Genomic DNA, 17491 nt, shown 5'->3' on the forward strand with positions numbered 1-17491 from the left:
GGTGGGAGTCTGAGGACTGCATTTAAAATTTGGAGCAACAGGAATCTCTCGGGACTTATATTTGTGTACACCTGCCTTCAAATTCCCACTGCTCCTACTGACTGTTTAAATCCATCATTTATTACTGTATGAAGGTCTTTATAGAGCTAGCCTATTTCTTGTTTGAAGTTCCAGTGGAGTGGGAAAAAAACCCTTATTATTACTATTTAATTTCTGCAGAACACCAATAAATATCACAGAGAGTTAAATGTAAGCTATGGTAACATTGCCTCCCCTTACAGGCATAGAAAAAGGTCAGCTCAGAGTGCTGCACACACATGGTAAATCTTTAACTTCAAGTGTCCTTCTGTGGTGACCAACTAAAATATTAGCAAAATAAATGTTTTATGGGGAAATGTTGGCAGGAACCCCAAGTGAAACAGGTGGCATTGGGTTATTTCAATATAATGTAATGATTTAGCCAGGTTTCCATCTGGACAGCATGTGGTTGAATCCACTTAGAGAGAGTATCAAAGAGCATGAATATGCATTGGGGATTGTAGTAGTGTTCCAATGCACAGCTCAATGGCTACTTTGCAGAAAAATAGCCGGGGTTCTAGGTCCTTTGGGTTAAATATTTTCACTGTCAGGGCATCTGAATCTCTTCATCAAATATTAAAGACAAAACAACCCTCTGACACAGAATAGGCAGTTGACTCATTATGGGATGGTTCCTGGAAGCTGAGAATTGCTCACATTATGCCTTGGCATTTATTATGAAAGAGTTCATTACCTTTGGAAGCTGAGGCATATGCTGGAAAGAGAGAACCTTGCCAGAGAGGTATTTTAACAAGCTTTGCTGCTGTAAATATATATTCAAAATCTTAGCAAGCAATTTCAGTACAATACAATTACAGCCTATCAAAGAACCATTGACACATAATATTAATTCTAGTTGTAATGGCACATTCTAGCTATAAGTAAAGCTAAAAACCCTGTCCCCCCACTCCCAGGAAACAGGCTTAAAAATTAAATGGATTTTTGGACTAAAGAGCAATTTTGTTTTATTCTTAATAGCAGTCTGTCTTTCGAATGTTTTAAGCATGATCTAGCCTGTATTAACCAATATGACACCTCAATTTGTTTGAACGATTGGTGTATGAAGTAAAACATGCTTCACTGTCTGAACTAGATCCAAATATCAGAATAAACACATGGGTTCTGCTTGGATCCCATTAATTCCATGGGCTGTTATCCTGCTTACCTTTAGTAAGTCTGAATTTGGTGGGGCTTATTTTTGAGTACTGGTAACTACTGATAACAGAATGCTTCAGAAGCACTTTCTGGGAAGAACAAGATGTATAACAGTGTATTTGTGCAGGCAGAGCGTAACTTTGGATTGTGCAAAGTGACAAATACACAATGATACAATTACAAAGTGTTAAGGAATCTGAGTGGAAGCCACAGAATCTTCACATGCCCCCACTAGGAAAGGAGGAGTGTAGGGCCAGCAAAACAAAACCAAGCAAGTGACATCGGAGCCCGGATTTGAAAACAAGTATATGCAATGGCGCCATAAGACAACGATTGTAGCAGCATTGCCACTTTATCTTTCAAGAGGTCAGGCCATAAAGCCAGTACAGAAGCAAGAATCGATTTGCAACCATTTGTTTAGTAACTGCTTGAAGTTACAACTGGATTAAATTAAGTGACTTACGACTATTTTTCACCATTATAGCATCCCCATAGTCTCATGATCAAAATTCAGATGCTTGGCAACTGGCATGTATTCAGGATGGTTGTAATGTCCCGGGGTCATGTGATCAACTTTTGGGACCTTCTGACAAACAAAGTCAATGGGGAATTCACTTAACAAAAGTTCTCCTAACTTTACTACAGTGATTCACTTAACAACTGTGGCAAGATTGGTCATAAAATGGAACAAAACTCACTTAACAACTGTCTTGCTTAGCAATGGAAATTTTGGGCTCAGTTGTGGTCATAAATCGAGGACCACCTCATATAGGGTTATATTACTATGTTCGTGCAAAAAACTGCCATCATTTCAGTGAGATGTGCTTTTTCTTCTTTCTCTGAAGGATTATCTTCCTCATTCTCCACATCCTGATTGTGTGCAGAAAAATGGAAACATGAGTTTGAAAATTCATTTGTCAGGTGTCACAGATACCTACTGAGATACCTACATGCATATTTTGGTTTGTCCAACCACTGACAACTTCCTAGATATACTACATATTGAACATTGAAGATTATTACTAACAGCTGTTCAAATCCATATTATTTTATTGGTTTCATAATTTATTTCCTAATTTTTCCCCAAACATCTAAATTTGTCATACTGTGTGATGTGTACTACATAAGGACACAGGGTTGTTGTTTTTTTCCATAAGTTTGATTAGATAAATTTTCATAAATTGGTTTAGCTTCTATTCTAGATATCTACTATGTATTTTGTCATGGCTGCATATGTACCAGTTTTAGTCTCCCAGTTTGCTGTCAAATGCTTTTGGCAAGTTTTGAATCACTTCATAGTTCAAATGCGCTGGCTGTCCCATTTGGCATTTGAAGAGAAGCTCCTACAAATCTGCAGTTCCACACAGGTATGCCAAAATTCATGGAAAATATGAGCTACTGATGATGTGATAATTGTACTGGGTGTATGGGCGTTGAATAAACGGAGAAAATTTTCCAGGGCAAAACTAGAAGCCCTTAACATTTTTTCTGCCGTCAGTGAGACAACAGTGTTGACTTAAAACCTTCTTCTCTCATTGGCAACCTCTTCCAGAAGACTACTGCAACATTTTTGATACTACTAACAGAATCCTAATTTATGACATTATCATGCTAACTTAGCCTAGAATTGGTGACAGAAAGAGCAATTTCCCTTGCTATCTTTCTAAGACCCGGTGGCCTAGAAATCAGTTGGCAATTTTGACAGGTTGGGCTCCTAATTCTCTAGCAAAGACAAGGGTCTGAAAAAAAAGTATCTCAGGAGGTCAACCTGATAATCCAAATAGCATGGTTTGCATTGGTAAAATGTGAAAAATACTACTTTAAAAATGGAACAGGTAAATATGAGTGCATACTCTTTTGTGGTAGGTTGGGGATGATATCAAACATATATGTCTTCCTGAAATGATTCACAAGACATCTTCCTCCCATGCCATGTGGAATAACTCTAGATATGATACTAAATTATCTAGAGTCAATCTCAGATAAATGTTTAGGCCTTTGCTAGACCTTATGGAGTAGGCAGAGCTTTCAAGCCCACACATCATTACTTTGGTGCCCTGAGAGATTTCTTTTATCCAATGAGAAATATACTTGGGTTCTTGGTACACTAGGTAACTCAAAATTATACCAGAGCATGGTACTTACTACTTTTCAAACTTTGTTTCATGAAATACATCAATATTCGGGGGAATTCAAATATATTCCATGTGTATTTATTCTATGAGATTATAATAAACATTGGTGGGTTCTTAGTGCTCTCTGCACTTGGTTGTTTTCTTGCAGACATGTCACCACCCAAACGAGGTAATATCATCAGTGTTAGTAGGGAGTGGGATTTGCTTTCAATTTGTATTTTAGTAGTTTGCCCTGTTAGTGTTAGTGGGAGCAGTCTTGGAAGGTCTTTGATTGGGCTGTTTTCTGTTAGCTTGTTTGGCAGTTGTTTGGTTGGGGTATTGTTTACTTCTTAGTGTTAACCTTGGTGTTAATCTATCCTCACCCAAATGTTGATTGCTGGTGAGGAGGTATTTTGGTCTTTCTGTTCCCTTTTTGGCTTGTTGATTGTCTCTTTTGTACAGGAGGTAGATGTTATCTATGTGTCTAGTATTGATGGTTGACTTGTTCCTAGTGCCAGGCTTAAAGGAATTCTCTAGCATATTTTGACTTGGATTGGTCTAGAATGGGCATGGTTTGCCAGTTGGAACTATGGTTAAATCTGTCAATATGCTGTGAAATTAACGAGTTTTCATCATGTCTTCTGCTAGTTCATCTAACTCAGTGGTTCCCAAACTTTTTCAGTCCACCGCCCCTTGATGCTACAAACTCATCCCTCAGGGGTGGGATTCAAATTTCTTAACAGTTGGTTCTGTGGGTGTGGCCTAATTCATGAGTGTGGTTTTGGTGGTCATGTGACTGGGTGGATGTGGCTTGCTGGCTGGGCATGACTTACTGGTCATGTGGCCAGATGGGCATGGTTTGATGGTCATGTGACTGGGTGGGCATGGCCAGATGGCCATGTGACTGGCAAACCAAATACAAGTGGTCCTCACTTAATGGCCGGTTGCTTAGGAAATGTTCTAATTTATGACTGACCTCTGGCTTTGCTCCACTTCTCCAATGCGCTGCTATGGCCGCATTCTAGGTGCCAGCCCCTCAGGTCCACCCCATTGAGCTCGCTGCATTGGAGGGACTTGCCCAAGCAAGTCCAAGTGGAGTGGTGCAGCAGTCAATGGGGTGAGCCTGCCTAGAATGTGGCCGCAGCAGCACATTGGAGGAGCAGAGCAAAGACGGAGGTTGATAATTTTCGCTGGACTCCAGCCGCACTGGAAAAAAAATGCAGCAGCTGGAGGCTTTTGCAGTGAAAATTACCGACCTCCAGCTTTGCTTGCTCCGCTTCTGCAACATGCCGTTGTGGCCATCAGTGGCACAGGATTGACTGGGCAGGGAACGGAGGAGTGGGCGGAGAGGAGTGGGGCCATCCAGGGGCCTGTTTTACTGGTTCTCTGAACTACCGGGAACGGTAATGAACCGGTAGAATCCCACCCCTGAATTGCGCCCTGCGAGGGGCCCACCTCCAGCATTCCTCTGCCACCCCCCTTGCCTCATAGCGCCCCCTAAGTCATCCCACCACTCCCCGGGGGTGGTACCACCCACTCTGGGAACCACTGATCTAACTCATTTTCAGGGTAGGTACAAAACTGTACCCATTATGAGTTCTGCAAGTATAACTAATTCCCTGTATTTTAAACTAAGTCTGGAATTATATAGTTCCCCCCCATAAAAAATGGTCAGTCTAGGGATTATAATATGTATTCAAACTTTCTTTTTAAAACGTGGATAGATGGGTTCATTCTCAAAAGGCAGATATCCAGTTTTGGAAATCTTATACATCATATAGTATGGAGCCCATTCTTCTTCTGATGGTTATTCTCACTTATCAGAAATGAAACATGCTGGTAAAGTATCCACAATATATTTAATCTGAAGCCATATCTGAAAAACAACAGATTTCCATTACCCTTGATGCAGACAAAATATTATTTCTACCTTATTAAAGAAAGGCATTTGCTTTAAAAATAAACCCAAATAACTTAGAAATACCACAGCTTTCTTACTTCTGCTTGGTACAAATTAGGTTTGAGTGGTTTTGTTTTTTGTTTTTTTGCCTACCTAGAGATCTTGTTCAATGTGGCTGCTATTTTTTTTATTAAAAATTGTACAAATGCCAGTATGGCTATGGCCTGTTGAATTGTTTATATACAGAGAAAAACCCTGGGGGTTGTGGAATGCATGCAAAGAAAATTTGCAAAGTAGCAAACAACTTCTCAATTTGATTTTCAGTGATGAATATTCTTTTACTTATGTCCAAATTATGTGAGCCTTTGAAGTCCCGCCATAATGTCTTTAAAGCACTTTTTGTCTGTTTCTAAGACTTAGTTTCTCTCTCTCTCTCTCTTTCTCTGTCTCTCTCTTATATTCTTTGGAAAGTCCACCTGTTGCTAGCTAAGCAAAGGATATAGTTAAAAGTGCAACTTCCATTCAAAGGTATGTCTCAGAAAAAGTTTGTTGATTTGGCAGTCTTTCACTGGAGCAGAGTGAAATCTGTGCAGCTGGACTGATTCCAGAATAGTTCATCAATCAATAAAGTTTTCAAGAAAGTTTTATTTTGCCATAATGTCTGCTAAAAAGTTAGGCCTGTGCTGGCACGAGATCAAAACCTAAACTGTTTGAGGCATGTAGTGACTTCATCAGAGTATACAATATGGACTGAATTAAATCTGAAAAAATAAATAAATAACAGGGCTCTGTATTTTTGTTAAATGCATATTCCATCTGATGTATCTTGGTGTTCAATATGTGCCATTTTATTTCCAAATTGAAATATTTATATGAACCATGGTTGAATATACATGTGTATATCTCATGTACAATTTCATCGTCTATACCTATAAAATTTGCAAATTAATACCTTTTGTAATATGCCGGATAGAATATTTAAGCAAATTGCAATGGACAATTATAAAGATGACATTGCAAAAATCCTATTTTGTGGAAAATCTAACAGCCATTATAGTATCGTTTTCTTTACATAAATACAAAGTAATGGCATATGGTCTGCTCACCAGCATCTTTTAATAATAAACTTTAACTAATTAAGCATTGATTTGTCCTTCTACATAAGTGAAACAAATTGCTGTAACTGCTCTCAGTGAAGCATAATCACATGGATTATGTATAGGAAATTCAAGGTAAAAGAAATTATTAGTGCATATTTCAGCATAGGTAAAAGTTCATGATGGATACAATTTGAAACCTCAGAAAATATGTCATGTATTCTGTTTGATATAAAATCAGATAATAATCTCAGGGAAGTTTCAGCATCTGTTAATATGTGACTGATAATCCACACAGTCACTGCATAACTTGCTTTTAAAGGTTTGCAGGATATATGGCAAATATGAGCGGTGTGGTGGCCTGGTGGTGAAGACTCTCACCTCCCACTCCGATGTTTCTGTATCAGGGTGCAAAAAGAAAACATTTGCCATGAACTCCGAGTAGTCATCAGGAAGGGTATGTGACCAGTAAATGCTCAGATTTATTCAGTCAACCCCAAAGCAACGGATTACAGGGTTGTAAAAAGAAAAAGAAATCTCAGGGAAAGTCTAAAGCCCTTACAGATTATAGCTGTAAATATATTTAAAACTGATCTCACTTTGTAAGAACAGTAATCACTTTTAAATTTGTTTATTTTATCTATGGATAGAGAATAGCTGTATTCCTCCTTCCCTTAACAAAAAATAAATAAAAATCCTTTCTTGGTCTTAATTTTCTTGATGATTATTAACTGCTGAGTCTCCAATGTGTCTCATTTACAAAATAGGGGAATCCCTAAATCACATGTATCCTTTAAAATTCAACTGCGTTATTATTTTAATTTTTTATCTTTATTTGATCAGATAGATAACTGTGATACAGGCTGCATTACAATTTCCAACCAGGCTTCTGCTATATTATCAATGGTTTTAAAGACAAAAACATTATTGTTTCAAAATGGTACTTAATTACACTTTTAAAAGATTCACATCTTATGTGATGATGAAATAAGAAGTTTGAACATTTCAAATAACAGTTTGAACATATGTTGACCTAGAGATATTTTTTTCCAACTCAGCAACTGTACAGGATACTTTCAAAGCATGGATTATTGCTTATGACTTATGGAAAAAGAAGGAGCGTATATAATTGAAAACATTAGAAAATAAGATTATGCACAGTTTCATTCAGATTATATTGCAAATTTCCAGATGTCAGTGGAGGATGGCATTATAAAAACATAACAGATAAATAAAATAATGCTTTTATGTTTTCTAAAATGTAGCATGATCTTCATTATACAGTGATGCTAAATACTTCCTGAATGGTATATAACAAGATTCCTGGTAATAAATGGGAATATCTAATAAATATTTGACTTTTAAACTGAAAATAACCCCATTTATACAATTAAGGATTTTTTGTGCAAATTATATAATGATTCAAATTTGATATATCAGCGCTTTTTCATCTTTACTTTACTTTATGGTGCCAATTAATATTTTTGGATTATGGTTTTTAAATGGTTTTCTCAATCAATGAGATAAAACTCAAAATAAGACTATTTAGCTATGTTATTGCCTCTGCAAGAAGTAATGGACGTATTAAATCAGTGATATTAGGCAAGGTCCTAAGTCCAGACAGCTTTCCTATATATTGGTATAAAGTATTCATTTGCTTTCTTGCTCTCATACTATTTTTTGGGTTTATTCTGGCACTTTTATGTAGAAAGCTTTTCCTTCCTTTTAATTCTGAAAATGGAAAAATAACCTACAGAATGTTTAAGTTAAATCTTTGTTAAATTTATATACTATATTTTTAACACATCCTTGGCTCAAAGACTCAAAACTTTCATCAACAGTTCACTACACAATCTGGTTTAATTAAAAAGCACAAACCTGGATAATCATAAATTATTATTAGATGTACTTGATATACAATATATACATTGGATTTAATGATGGTTGTAATACTGGATATGGAAAAAGACTTTGATGTGGCACAACTTACATTTTAATAGCATGTCTTGGATAAATATACTTTTTATTCCAAGGTTAACAATTCCATTAGTCAGAATGATCAGAAATGGAATTATTTCTTCACAAATCCAGATGTTTTGCATTTATTTTGATTTGTAAGCATTGTCTTCGTTTCATTAAACAATACAATAATATGTTGGACCTTAAAGGACTGAAGTGAAATACAAATTATTGCTGTATGTCAATATTTTATGTTTGTTCATAATTGTCTGTGTCCTTTAACAAAATGCATGGATACAGCACATTTTGCTAAATTATCAGGGTAGTCAATTAATTGGTATAGTTTTGATAAGTGCATTGTTTGGATTCCTTTCTCTTGGAATTATTATAGCAGTAAATATTTGGCATCGAGATTTTTTTTGGCAGAGGTAAATATTGCAAATTGTTTGTCTCAGATTAATAATAAGAATAAAATTGGGAAAGCAAGTGGAATCCAACACTTTGAGATTATGGATTGATTCAAGACTGAAAATTTCTGGCAAATTTTTCTTCTGGAATTCTTGGGCAAATAATTGGATTGACACTTTCAACCATCTGCTAATCATTCTCTTAAAACTTAGATGTAAAAAAACAATTTGATTTGCCTTAAGATATTGATTGGTAATATACTCAGTGAAAAGATATTTCAACTTTATATCTTGGGCCCAATGCATTAGTACCATCCAAAAATCTTAAATTATTAACATTACTGGAGAAAATTTTTGGAGTTTCCAAATTTACAGTTAATTTTATATACAATTGAAAAAGAAAGAAAGAAATGCTTGCAAGAAACTAAGAAATTGAATGCTCTGTTTTAATAAATAAATGGATTAAAATTTTAAAGTAAGTTGCATCCTATCATCTTAAGAAGTAATCAAGTCAACCAAATATTTTTATAGGGTTTATTGGGTACCTCTGAGACTACATAAAAAGGGTTGGGTTTCTAATTCTGAACGCTGGAAGCATTATATTATGAAAAAGATTTTGATTTACCTCCATAAAGTTTTCAACTTTAAGGAAGGAAATGAGAGCTGAAATTGTTAAAGTGTTATTAAAAAGTAATTTGGAATGCTTAAAGTCTGAAGAGCTCAGGATTTATCTTGTGTTTTTCCCCCCCCTTCTATCCCATGGTCTCTGAATCTCAGAGACTACTTGGACAAGCCTTGGAGTTTTCTTGACAAGATTTTTCAGAAGTGGTTTATAATTGCCTCCTTCCATTGTTGAGAGAAAGTGACAAGCCCAAGGTCACCCAGCTTCTACCTTAAGGTGTGATTAGAAGTCATCATTTCCCACTTTCTAGTCCTTAACTATTACACTAAACTGGCTCTCTTATCATGACCGGTTAATAGCTAAAAAGTTTGTTACCATCTGGTTTGAAATCCTGAATAAAGGCATATGGAGACTTAAAAGTGTTATCTAGAGTGCAGAAAAGGAATAAGAATCAGAGACAATAAAAGTATGGAAGAGGAAAAGGAAAAGAAACAACAAAAACTGTTTATATCACTCCCCTTCCTTTCCTTGCTACCCCCAAAACCATCCTTACTTCTAGTTTGGCTATTCATTTATCCATACACTTCATTTTGTAGTCCATGATTCATTTTTAAAAGTACAAGTAGTCCTCAACTTACAACAGTTCATTTAGTGAGCATTCAAAGTAACAATGACACTGAAAAAAGTAACAAACTGACCATTTTTCACACTTACAACCATTGCAACATCCCCAGGATCACATGATTAAAATCTAGACACTTGGCAACTGTCTCATATTTATCATGATTGCTGTGTCCCAGATCATGTAATCCCCTTTTGTGACCTTCTGACCAGATTCACTCAACAACCATGTCACTCAACAAATGCAATGATTCACTTAACAACTGTGTCAAGAAAGGGCATAAAATGAGGCAGAATGCTCTTAATGTCTCACTTAGCCACAGAAATTTTTGGTCTATTGTAGTCGTATGTTGAGGACTACGGGGAGTGATTAGGTCAAAGAGAATGAAACACCTACATAATTTTTCTGGATGATTGCTGGTCCCCTTTATCTGATTTCAAAATTTCAAACATTTTCACAAACATTGACTGTCACGTCTCACATTTTTAAAAATTATGCATGTGTGGGGGAAATAAATTCAGCAAGATAACGTTTGCTGTAAGAAGCAACTTAATTGAAATCGGTCTCACTGTATTATGCAGATAACCACATGTTCATACATTCATACTGATAGTGAAAAAACTGTCAGGTTCAGTGAAGTGTGGAATTTCTGGCATTGTATCTCCACTCTTCATGTAAGGCTAGCACTACTTTTGGACTGCAAAAATGTGGAGGCCCATTGGATGGCAGTAAGAATTGGATTTCCTTGCCCCATCTAGTGGTTTCCTGGAGTTTTGCAGCTTAGATGCGGTAGCCCTACTTTAAAACTGTACAACTTTAATAATAAAAGTTGCAATTGCCTGGGGATATTCATGTGAAGCCTAACTGGAACTGGAAGCTGAATTGCAACAGCTGCTGAGTGAATATTTGGTGCTGCTCCTTCACTCTCAGTAATTATTTCTGTTTGGTCACCAAGTAGGGAAGCATTTGCTGACTCCCTCTGATGGCAATTATTCCAAATCTGCATGCTTAAATCAGAACTTAATGATCCCCAAGAACTTCTTCCCAATGTCATTAAGCAATTAAATATTTTATTAAATAACTCTTCTATATATTTATGCTGCAAGATATGGCTGAAGGAGTCTTTAGTGACAGCCTCTAGTATTCGTACAGAATCTATAAACACTAGAAACTGCAGTGGCTCACGCTGTCTTAATCTTTTCTTTTCAAGATGAGCTGTGGTTGGATGTTGGGAGAAGGTTGCTTGCACACCTTTGCCTGCCATATGGAACCTGGCCCCTCCTAGGATTTCACACACTGAGCACCTGCCTGTAATTTGCAGTGTGACAGATGCTCATTAAACCCAAACAACAAACTATGCAGAAACAATTCTGATCTGACTTATTTACTTTTTACTATGCGGATGTATACATATGCACACACCCAGAATAAACCCTTTGCCCAAATAAGAAGGAAATGCTACCAGAGGTATGGGAGAAAGGCATTAATGACTCAGTAGGGCTTTAAAAAAAAACACCTAGCTTTGGTTACATATGTCCCGGTAAGGCTGAAAAACAACAAAAGAAAAACAACATCTATTTGGAATTGTTTCTGAAGATAATCAAGAGTCAAACATGTTCTAATCACAAGTAAAGAATAGGTAGAGGAATTGCATTCAGCTTAATAAATAATAGCTTCATTCTTCCCTTCCAATCCACAACTATTTAGTATTGATTGGTTGATTGTGTGCCATCAAGTTATTGTCACCCCTTGGTGACCATAAAGATCAACATACTCCCTGATGATTTGTCCCCAGCTTTCAGATCTTCTAATGGTCTACCCATCACTACTGTAACTAAATCCATCCACACGTTGCTGGTCCACCTCTTGTCATTCCTTCCATCCTTCCCCCCAAAATGAACAGGTTAGAAATGATGAAATCAGCATGACATGTTTTATTTTGCCCATTTTATTAAATCTGACACTCTAACCCAATCTTTCTTAACTGCGATGGGAAAAATATTTTGCTTTGTTGCTTATAAATGTATTTTAAAACATTTAAAACAATAAAATAAATGACTATTCCAACAAAAAAGAAATAAATGAGAAATTATATAATAGATTGAGAATAAAACATTGTAAACAGAATTTATAACTCTTGTAAAGTTTAAAGTTAATTATTTATTGATAACTAAATACGCAAAACTAAATATATGTTGAGAAATAATTGCAAATCACTGCAAAACTCTGAGTATTCCTGTCTATATTGCTATCATCTCTATTTGTCATTCTCTAAAATAACTGAAAAAGAAAAAAGCTAATAAAAGTTAAAAATAATGATACTAAATTGAATCAGTAAAACAATATTAAGTTCTAGATACCTTCCCATCGTACTCACCCTGTTTTTACATAAAATTATTTACAATCATTAACATTAAAATTGTTCTGTTCCCTATTTTTACATCAAACATTTCTTCCTTAAAAACTATAAAGTGACTGTGTTTGCCATGTTGTGTGAAATATAATTTATAGAAAAGTCATTTTTGTTTAAGTCTAGACAAAATTTTCTTTTGGATATATACTGTTAATAGCAACAGGAATAGCATTTAGATTTATATACCAGTTTACAGTGCTTTACGGCCCTCTCTAAGTGGCTTATAGAGTCAGCATGTTTTCCCCAACAATCTGGGTCCTCATTTTACTGACTTCAGAAGGATGGAAGGATGGATCAACCCCGATCGAACTCACAGCTGTGGGCAGAGGTATCCTGCAATACTGCATTCTAACCACGATGCCACCAAGATGCCTCAATTTTGCTATTGTTCAATTTTCCTTAAATGAGACAAGATATAGACAGAAGTTCAAAAATTTGTTTTGAGAATTGGGGTAACATAAGTGTGATTAAAATTAATGTGAGACTGATTTATATTACTCCAAGCAAATTTATATGCAGTTAAATAACTTCCTTTGGCAGGGGCATCCTTCAGATTTTTTTACTTCATAAATTACAATCGCAGATTAGGAAAGGTGGATTTAATTTTCCACACTTCACACTCTATTAGCAAGCATTTGGGCACTTTTTGGAATAAGAAGTTTTAGAATTCAGTTTCTTTTTGGGCTCAGCTTGAAGGTTACTGTATTATTTTATTGAAATATTGGCAAATATTGAAAACCTTGTTTAGTGATCAATTTCAATTATTACACTTAATGCTATAATATGCTATATATATATTAGCATCAGTGATGGGATTCAATTTTTTTTTTACTACCGGTTCTGTGGGCCTGGCTCGGTGGGTGTGGCAGTGGAAGGATAGTGTAAAATCTCCAGTCAGAGGTGATATTTGCTGGTTCTCCAAACTACTAAAAATTTCCACTACTTCTCCAGAACTGGTCAGAACCTGCTGTATACCACCTCTGATTAGCATGCCATGTTGATCAATAGGACTAAAATTGTGAGAGATGGGTGATTTCTAAATTTGATATATAAATAAATATTTTTAAACTGTTATTTATAAAACAGTGCTATGGCACAATATTACTGAAAAGTTGAAATGCAATATATAGCAGATATAAAAAATGAAGAAGAAAATGGGAAAATGTTATCAGGTAGTCAAAGACATTTAGCTTCTCTAGAAGGGAAGAACTAATTAATCCCTATCAAAGATTAGATTTTTATAACACCTGACTTGCAAGCCTAAGGACCATAATTCTATCCAATCGTCTAAAGTGTGTATGAACTGGCTCTAGTGCCAACCCCAGCCATGAATAGCATTCTCACATTTAATGGCTCACATTTCATGAGGGTTTGCAAAACAGAAGTGAGCCTTGGCCTAGAAGTAATTTAAGGGAGCAGAAACATTTCCTGTCATTTTTATCAATTTTGACCTGTACAGGCTACATAACACTGAAAAATAAAACAGTGAGGGAGAAACCTAATTTATAATCAATTTCCCTTTCATGGCTATCGACTAATATTTCCCACAGAGGATTTAAGTTTCTCTTGAGTATTTTTCTTGGAGACAGAACAGGTTTTCAGGTAACTTAGACTTCCCTCAGATTGTTCCAGAAAGTCTCTCTGGAGTCTAGTTCATTCCCACCAGCCACATTAGCATAGTTCTTTCTTGTCAGAAAGTATATATGGTTACAGTAAAGCAAATCCTAAATGATCACTGTGGTTGAATGTGAGTCACTGAAGGGTTCTGAAAATATTATGGTATTTCTCCCCTGCTGAAAAGTTTGAAGTTAGAAATAAAAATCCCTCAGTACTTCAGACTTCATGAAGGGGTGTGGGTAGGAGTGTGGGTAGGGGTTTGGGTGGAATTAGTGCAAGTGCATGAAACGCATTTCAGTCTGACTCACGGTGAAATTAAGTGTCTTAATGTGATTTAGCTTTCTAAAACATTTGGTTACATACGAGTCACAGTGACTGAAATGATTATAGGTCAGGTGCAATATAATGGATCTATTCATGAGAATCTCACAGCGGGCCCCTTCCTTACAAATATGACATTATTTACATGGAAAATTGAGGTCAGACATTAAGTGTGTAAGTATGTGTTGTTTTAGATTTATGAAACTGCCTTTGCCCACACTTAAGTGTTTTTGTCTCAGTTACATTCCCCAAGGAGCACATCTCCCTAGCCAGGGTGGTAAAAGAGAACATTTTTTTAGCTTTCACCCATAAAATAATAATAATAAATCAAGGTGGAGTGAAGCAAGATGCACTTTTAAAAATCCATTGCTCACTTGCTTGGAGCATAAAAAAATGTTAGCAATGTTTCACTGTGAAGCTCTACATAATCTTCCTCTGAATTTTGGACTGTTTCTCATAAAGGATGCAAAGTTTGCAAGATAGTCCACAGCCAACTCCCTGGTGCCCTGCCTAGAGAAATGTTTGCTGTTAAGATAAACATCAGATAAAAGCAATACAATAATTTGAGCACATATTTACGCACATTTTAAATATTCCATAGTATTGATATCCCACTTTTCAGATTCCATTAGCCCGCATTACAATTGACTGATTCAGGCTATCACCAAGTCCCCCAGACAGAAAATTCTTTGACTCCTCTTAACTTCTCTCCAGCCAAACTATTTGACTCATGAACCTTTTTCATGCAATCTCTCACATGAATAGATCTATATCTAGATATTCAGGAGAGAGATGTTTTTTGGCATGCGTGATACCTGATGGAATCATATTATGGTGCATGCTGGCAAATGGGAATATAAAACTCTTAATATATATCAGTATTTCTATTTATGGTAATCTCAAGTCAATTATTAGAGCACGTATGAAACAGATTAGTATTATCCTTAAATTAGGGAGAAAAGAAAAAAAAGTACAGTGATTCTTTGTAGATTATGAACATAAATCATGTTTCCTTCTAAGAAAATATGTTTTAAATTGTCTCAATAAGTCAGCAATAACACATGTGATGATTTGATTAAAATATGGATATTGTTCATTAGGGGTCTATAAAGCTTTCAAAGGGATGCTTCAGAAACATGTTGGCCTTCCTTAGAATCTTGAGTAATCTTTACAGATCTTAGAGTTCTGAAGCACTAAGAAGTGCTAATCAATATCTTGACAACAAATGGTGCTTTAATTCAAAATCTTACACTCTTCATTTTGGATGAGCTTATATTGACATTATAACTCCTCTGAAAACAATTCACGATAAGATTCTGTTAATAGATTTAATTCACCCATGTTCTCCAGTAGAAAGCTTGTCACTTTTGAAATCTGGATTCCCCTCTAATATTCATTTATCATGATCATAATATACACGCCAGACCTTGTATACTTTTGCATACCACATCTCTCTATGGTAATAGATAACATAGAAGGAAACAGAGGGAATTCCATATTTCCTGACGACAATGTTCCAGCAACTAAAATTTGCCATTCGCTAACTCAGGGAACCCCAAACTTGACAACTTTAAGACTTGTGGACTTCAACTCCCAGAATTCTCCAGCCAGCATAGCTGCTAAGTTTGGAGACCTCTGCCCTAACTCAAGAAAGAAGATACAATTTATAATATAAATTTTAATCTGGGAAATTGAAAATCTCCTACTATTTTTGATAGTTGAAGCCTCTTGAGTGAAAAATAGTAGCAGAATCTCTGAAAGAATTTAGTACATTTCAAATTCTGAAAATTTAGTTTAGAATATCATAAGTGATATATATGTATTTTTTAAAATATAAAGTTATGTACATTTGATAATTTAGTATGTCTCAGGTAAAATTAACAGTCAAATATTTTATGTATATTGGGTTTTTTAGTATGTTGATTATTAGTATTTTAAGATATTTCATAGATTGGGTTTTTTTGTTTAAATTTAGAGAGGTGGTTGTATTATTACTCCTGTATTAAAAGAAAATCAAAAGTCATTTTTGTTATAAATTTCTTTGATGTCATTTTTATGTTGTTTGGTTATTCCCTTTTCATTTTCCTTATACTTTGTATTATAATGGTTGATGTTGAAATTTAATAAAATATTTTAAAAAGTGAGTAAAAGAAAAAATGATGGCAAAGCTGTTACTTTCACCTTGCAATTGTTTATAAATTTCCTCTCAGTTTTAGACATTCTCCTGTTTGAAGGAATCTACAGAGCGCATACAAGTAGTCCTTGGGTTATAGTCATTTGTTTACTGACTGTTCAAATGTTTAGTGACTGAAAAAATTGATTTATGACTATTTTTCACATGACTGTTGCATCATCCCCACATGATCAAAATCCAGACATTTGGCAACTGGCATTGATTTATGACAGTTGCAGACTTCCGGGATCATGTGATCACATTTGCGAACTTCTGACAAGCAAATTCAATCAATCAGAAAAGAACTGGAAGGGATCTTGGAAGTCTTCTAATCCAACCCCCTACTCAAACAGCAGACTCTATAGTATTTCAGGCAAATGATTGTACAGTCTCTTCTTAAAAACCTCCAGTGATGAAGCACCTACAATTTCTGAAAGCAAGCTGTTCCACTGGTTAATTGTCCTCACTTTTAGGAATTTCTCCTTAGTTCCATGTTGCTTCTCTCATAAAAGAGACACCCTCCTCTTTCTGGCAAACTCTCAAATACTGGAATACTACTATCATGTTACCCCTAGTCCTTCTTTTCTGAGGACTAGCCAAACCCAAATTCTGCAACTGTTCTTCATATGTTTTAGTCTCCAGGCCTTTAATCATCTTAGTTGCTCTTCTTAGAACTTTTTCCAAAGTCTTAACATCTTATTTGTAATGTGGTGACCAAAAGTATATGCAGTATTCCAGGTGTGGTCTTACTAAGGCTTTATAAAGTGGTACTAATACTTCACATGACTTTGTTTCTATGCCTCTGTTTATACAACCAAGGATTGTATTAGCGTTTTTGGCTGCTGCCACACACTGCTGCCTCATATTTAAGTGATTGTCCATTAGCACTCCAGGCTCACTTAACAAACATGTTCCTAACTTAACAATTGTAGTGATTCCCTTGATAACTGTGGCAAGAAAGAATGTAAAATGGGGCAAATTCATTTAACTATCTTGCTTAGCAATGGAAAATT

The 17491-nt window shown here is 35.6% G+C and overlaps 1 long non-coding RNA gene across 1 annotated transcript in view; it reads left to right on the forward strand.

The window, feature by feature from the left end:
* Window positions 1-802: 802 nt before the first annotated feature.
* The window catches only part of LOC148133049 (uncharacterized), a 31460-nt gene continuing 14771 nt past the window's right edge, over window positions 803-17491 (forward strand). Inside the window, exons 1-2 of the long non-coding RNA XR_015747054.1 lie at window positions 803-820; window positions 2436-2600. This is a non-coding gene — a long non-coding RNA (uncharacterized LOC148133049). The remainder of the gene's footprint in view (window positions 821-2435; window positions 2601-17491) is intronic.

The sequence above is a fragment of the Notechis scutatus genome, chromosome 1, assembly GCF_049901735.1.
Source record: "Notechis scutatus isolate UNSWTSFEM ecotype Mainland chromosome 1, rNotScu1.2, whole genome shotgun sequence".
NCBI classification, from domain to species: Eukaryota; Metazoa; Chordata; class Lepidosauria; order Squamata; family Elapidae; genus Notechis; species Notechis scutatus.